Here is a 6,903-nt window from a genome sequence, read left to right as displayed (position 1 = left end):
TTTACACATTTCACTACCCTATCACTGTGTTGTTTTTAAATGCGTCTTATATTGCTTAAGCATATACCCGTATGCATATTTGTATGCATTCTACCTACATGCACTGTGTTATGCCTAACTTCATACACTATAGGATTTTTTTCACAAGCAGGCTTCACAAGCAGGCCTACTATACATACAAGGGTTGGCCCAGTGATTTCATAATCTATGGGTTTTATTCACTCTCTCAGGGTAGGTGAAACTGTCAGGGTAGTTTCAGAGCTCGAGGGCGAAGATTATTATGTTTTGAAAGCCACACACATGCTGCTCCTTATGTTACGCCCACTGCCAAATGGAGCCCTGCCAAAAGTTGTAAGGTCTGTTGCTCAAGGTGTGTAGTGTGGGAACCAACCACGGACAGGGACGCAGGGGGAGAGCGAGAGAGAGAGAGAGAGAGAGAGAGAGAGAGAGAGAGAGAGAGAGAGAGAGAAAAAAAAAAGACAGGAAGAAAGTTGGGATTGATGAATTAAACAAAAAATATTAAAGAAAGAAAGAAAGAACAAACAAAAAGAAAATATGAGATTAATTAATCAATAAAGGGGAAAAACGATTAAAGAAAGAAGGGAAAAAAGATGAAGATGTAAAGATAGGAAGCGTGAGAACCGAGTGTGTGCATGAGTCTTAAAAGACACATCTGGTTTGGAATTAACATCCTTACTAAACACACGAGGTGTGATTCTGAATCAGCGCTTCAGCAGCTGGCCGTGTGTGACCAGAGCCTCTTTTAACACATCCTTTGCTGTGTGAAAGCTTGGCTTTGTTTGCTGGTGTGTCGGGAAATATTTGAAGTGTATTTACAACGTAGCTAAAAATAATCATTATGAGTTAATTGTAAAGAAGGGGTAACATTTTTATCCAAGAGAAGTTGTCTCTTTGCAGAAGCGCTGAAGTGAGCCCGGAGCTGGGGGCCCGCTCCTGTTGACGCTGGAGGGACCAGCCAGTAGCTCGGCGGTAGAGCTGGGTCTCAGCCCCCCTCCCCCCCCCCCCCCCCCCCCCCCCCCCCCCACCCTAAGGCCCATAAGCGCGGCGCAATCTTTGAAATGCTTACTAGATAATAAGTCAGAGCTTACAGTGTCTAAGTGTCTTAAGAAAATCATGTCTTCTGGACATTTCCACGAGACTGGCAGGCTGGCAGCTAATGTCAAGGAGAAACCCCTGATTTATAGATTCACAAAGTTAAGAAAAGGGCAGCTAGTGGTTTGTTGCAACGCCTCTTAATGGGTCTGTCGGCTATTGCACGGAAAAGGTCACTTCAAAGAAATGAGGTCTAAAAATGTCAGTGACGCATTGAAGTATTGGCCCTGAGAACTGGAGTTCTCGAGTGGGACGGTTGGAGGAAGAGCCAACGGCGGTTCGCTCTCAGACTTCCTTCCTTTCCTTGCTGCAGAAATAGAGCTGAGCCGGAGGCTATTTAAAAAACAATAACAAACAAAATGGTTTTCAATACTATGATTTCATCCTACTGTATTTATCTTGGGGGCTATTGACGATGTAATGAACATACCGAAAGGTAACCTCACATTGTGCTATTAGGCAATCGTGTTTATGAATAATGGAAAAGAGTGGAAGGTTTGAAGTTCCATTGAAAGAAGTGAGTTATTTCTTCACTATTTGATACACTTCCGTTAATTAAACAAAAATATATATCTTCTTTCGGGATGAATCAGATTGGCTTCACAAGCAGGCAAAATTATTTCTTATCAAAAACATTATAATATCATAACCTAATAATATACCATCAACCCATTTAATGTATTTCGTTATAATGAACTTTCTTAACCCTGTAAGGCATAGAAAAAAAAATGAGTTTTTTGCATCAGAAAAGCAACGAAAAACGTTACACGCTGCATAAGATGGTGGGAATCCTTTAGTGCAGTATCTGCAACATCCTCTGTTTGTCTTCACTGGCATGAGGTTGAATAGGTCAGTGTCTACATCCTGTGTGTGTGTGTGTGTGGGGGGGGGGGGGGGGGGGGGTACAGATGGCTGGGACCCTGTTTGTTTGAATCCCATCACCTGAGGACAGTCTCTTCAGAGCATTCAGAGGTTCCCTGATGGACCTACTGGGTTGCTGGGCTCCCATTGCCTGAAGATGGCCGCCCTTTCTTTGGTGTTCTGGGAGTTTTGTTCATCAAGATGAGAGAGGATGCTGATTGGGTCTGAAACAGTCTCAGTCATAGACTGAACAGGGGACTGACATCCTAGACATCTTGAGAGCTTTGCCTCAATCATGAATCATGTGTTCTGGAATAAACTTCTGGAAGTACTCCAGTGGTGGACGAGGGAAACGGCCTTAATGGTGATATCAGATCCAGAAGAATCAGTATTGTAACTGATCAAATTCTTCTTCAGCGATATCTGTCACTGGGCAGTGTGTGTTTGTCTGGTTGGGCAGTCAGAGTGGGTTCTTGGTTCTCTTTGTCCATTTCTGCCTCTTCATCATTCGCATCAGTGTCGTCTGATTCCTTCTCAAAATCGCTATCCCATTTGGATGTAGTCAATCACACCCTTCATAATATCATAATATTATATTGTAGTAGATAAGGAATATATAGAATAGCATGGTAACCCTAAATTCAATGCCAATTAATTCCTAATCCTCTTATGCTCCATCCTTATCATAGCAAAAACAAATAAATCTAGTCCATAAAAGAAAGGAATTTGCCAGAAGGATTGTTTGCAGATTGTATGAGTTCAAGTCCAGAGGGCCGGACCTATACACACACTTACCAACAAAGAGCATAGTGAGGACAAGAAATAGGACCCATTGACTAAGTAAATGTGGTTAAAAAAATGGGCCCACCATCAGGCCACTTGGCTGGTACTTTCCTGACTGGTATTATCCACCGGTCCCAAAGGGTCAGTACACTTACCCTTTACCCCGCCATACTTACCTTATTCACCTAGAGGTCATCTTCGTTCTGAATAGGTGATCTAAGACCGTCTGGATCCGATCAGAGATCCGCTGCTCCAATTATCACCTCTGTTTATCACAGCCCTTTTGCAAATTTCTCTCCACCTCTCTGATTCATCTGCATGCTAATGTGGAACATGTCTGGGCCCCTCTAACCCGTGTGGGGAGAGCAGGTCAGGGCCCTCATCAACCTTTTGGTTGATGATTGTTTTTGAGTTTCACTGTCCAAACTTGTAATGTCAGTGTATAAATATAGTTCACTATTTGCGTGGTCTATGTCATTTAACTGCTACATTTGTTGATCAGAATACGAAAAACAAAAGTCAAGTGGAAGTTTGTACAACCTAAATGCATCATCTACAGAGAGACAAAATGTTCCCTGGGATACTGTTATAATTCTGAATAACTCTTTTTAATAGCCTTCCCTAATCACCCTGGAGCCTGAAAACCCCTCTGTTGGTCCTTCTCCAATCATTCCAATCATCAATCACCAATAGCAGGAGTCAGTGGGGATAACAAAGCTGGCCATGCTTGGTCTTTGGCCCTGATCCACTGGATCAGAACACGACTGGGCCCACCACCACTTTCTCTACTGGTTCTAATCAGATGGAAATATCGCAGTTGTCATCACAGTATGTATAGGGGAGCCCTATAGCCCAAGTGAGTCTCTGTATGCGTGTCCAATAGGTGTTTTTGATACATAGGTATTATATGTATACACTATCATTCAAAAGTTTGGGGTCACCCAGACAATTTTATGTTTCCATGAAAACTCACACGTTTATTCGCCAGGTTTCATCTGTGCTAACATAATTGCACAAGGGTTTTCACATCATCAATTAGCCTTTTAACACAGTTCGCCTTAGAACACAGGAGTGATGGTTGCTGGAAAGGGGCCTCAGTACAACTATGTAGATATTCAATGAAAAATCTGAAGTTTCTAGCGAGAAAATTCATTTACCACATTAACAATGTCTAGACTGTGTTTCTCATTAATGGAATGTTATCTTCATTGAGAAAACTGTAGTTTTCTTTATAAAAAATAACCCCAAACTTTGGTTGGTGGTTTATATATAATGGTCAACATATAAGGTGAGGTTTCCTTGAGTGGGGGCTGACAGGAAGGGACTGCTCTCTCTCTCTTTCTCTCTTTCTCTCTCTCTCTCTCTCTCTCTCTCTCTCTCTCTCTCTCTCTCTCTCTCTCTCTCTCTCTCTCTCTCCCCTTCTCCCCCTCTTTCCCGCCCCCTCTCTCCCTCTCTCTCTATGCGTGTCAACTAGGTGTTATTCATTGTTTTTTTTGTCCTGTCCCACAGGATACGGCTCAGTGCATGCCAAAGGGGCAAATAAGTGTGTTTCCAACACACACACACACACACACACACACACACACACACACACACACACACACACACACACACACACACACACACACACACACACACACACACACACACACACACACACACACACACACACAGAAAGTCCTGTTACCCCTGGCAGGCCAGAGTGTTAAGAGCCCCACCTAATTTCGACACACTCCAGGAAATGACCCCAAGTACACAAACTGTTGAAAGAACAGACAAGCTGCAGCAACATAAACGCATTTAAAGACACGCACTGTCAAATAGTTATGTTCACACACACACACACGCACACACACACACACACACACACACACACACACACAAACACACACATACAGACACACACACACACAACGCATTTAAAGACACACACTGAAATATTATTACGTTCACTTACACGCACTCACACACACACACACACACACACACACACACACACACACACACACACACGCGCGCACACACGCGCGCACACACACACACACACACACACACACACACACACACACACACACACACACACACACACACACACACACACACACACACACACACACACAAGTATGCAAGTCCCAATTTGACACAAGTTAGCAGAAATAGATAGGACATAACATCCACCCAGGAAGTGGTTGGCTCGGCTTTGGCCTGAAGACGGGGTGTGGACATGTGCGCCTGGCAGACGGTTGGCCCGTGCAGGGCCAACTGAGCCGGACTGTAATAGATGAATGGACAGGTCACGGCCACACAGTGGGAGGCCTGTGCTCTCCCCCACCGGGCCTGTCTCACCCGGGATCCTCTCTCTCTCTCTCTCTCTCTCTCTCCCCCCAACTGTCTCCCCACCACACAGGGAGCCCCTCTGTCTGCGGGCTCTCTCTGCGGCTGCACGCCCCCTCTATCCTCGGCTCTCCCTCCTTCTACCTCTTGTGCTTTCTCACCCACTTGTCACTTGACGGTGAACTTGCTCCACCAAGAAGCCCTGTGGTCTGCTTGGGGTCCGCGGCTATCAGTTTGACGCGAGGCGATCAATCTTTAGAGGAGACAGGAATTTAAAACAAATAACTGGTCATAATGGTTATTTTCACATTGTACAAGATTGCGGCTACTTGTGTGTGTGTGTTTCTCTTTGTGGTCACAGAAACACAGAGTAACCCACACACGAGAACACACACACACACACACACACACACACACACACACACACACACACACACACACACACACACACAACACACAAGTGTGTGTTTCTGTGACCACAAAGAGGGAGATATTTGTTCAGCCGTGCGATTTACTTATGTGATTAGTCATCCAAATTCTGGTGATATGTCAGTGGGGTGAGTGGACAGAGGGCCTGGGGGGGAATGTAAACAAGAGACAAACCAAGAGCAATACGGAGCAACAGAGGAGAGAGCCTTCAGCCTCCCTCCCAGCTCCTCTCAGACCTGTTATGTTCCAGGTTCTGTTGCAGCTGGCGTGAGAATGCAAACTAGTTAGCGTGAGTATAAATACATAAACATACAGTTAGGTTGAATCAGGAAAGCTCACACGACAAAGATTAATCTTCTACCGTTTCTTGCCATGTGCACATGTTGATGTGGATACGCGACTTAAACAGGAATTGAAGAAAAGAAAACTGATCAACCTACAATAACCAAGCACTACAATGCCATGTGCAAAGTAACTGGTAATCATTGCATATGGTCTTCAGCAGAAGAACAAATATGAAACTTGGGTTCTGAAACTCTTGAGCAATGTACTAGGAATATTGTACTGTCTGTGTGTCTGCTTGTCTGTCTGGGAACTTATCCCTTGTTTTATTTATTTTATTCCTCTTTTTTCCTCAACATTGTATTCCATGTGCTGTGTTTTTATTTTCCATGTTTTAGTCAATGTGTTATTTATCCCTTCCCATCTAAAGGACCACAATGGAAACAAGCCTTTGGGCTTTATCGGTTTTTGAATCCTTTTGAACACTTCTGTTAATTGTTGTTCAATCAAGTTTTCAATCAATCAATCAATCAATCAATCAATCAATGTAGCTCACTTGTCCTTTTACACAAAACACACAGAGGGATGGCCGTTTTAACTAAAACAGACTGTTGCCTTCCCAGAATTTCAAGCTATTAGACATGACAGTGAATCATGTTTCTCCTTCAAAAGGTCTAAAATCACAGGGCTGCTAATGCTAATTGAGGCTATGGTCTAATGGTCTCAATCTTCTTTTCTTTTGGTTCTCCACCGCCTCTCGCCTAGTCCTAGTGACAGTTCATACACTGGAATGACGGAAACAGGAATGTATTTTAGTCCATACCTCTTGTTAAACCATTAAATCAATCCATCGTTTATGATAAAGTAGTGTAATTTGTTTCTGATATTGATTTAACCTTTGATGAGTTAATATACTCACACTTTTATTTCATTGCATGTGTAAAACATATGCCATTTTATTAAATGAGAAACATTTCGTATCCAAATTAAAGAAGAAAATAGCGGAACGCATGAAAGCACAAGGTAGCGTCATTGTTATGAACTCAGTCATCACCCAGAGGCCTCCTTCAACATCATCACACTAGGACCCTCTGCACAGCC

The sequence above is a fragment of the Gadus morhua genome, chromosome 19 (assembly GCF_902167405.1).
Source record: "Gadus morhua chromosome 19, gadMor3.0, whole genome shotgun sequence".
NCBI classification, from domain to species: domain Eukaryota; kingdom Metazoa; phylum Chordata; class Actinopteri; order Gadiformes; family Gadidae; genus Gadus; species Gadus morhua.
The sequence above is the reverse complement of the archived record's forward strand: the minus strand, read 5'-3'. Positions refer to the sequence as shown.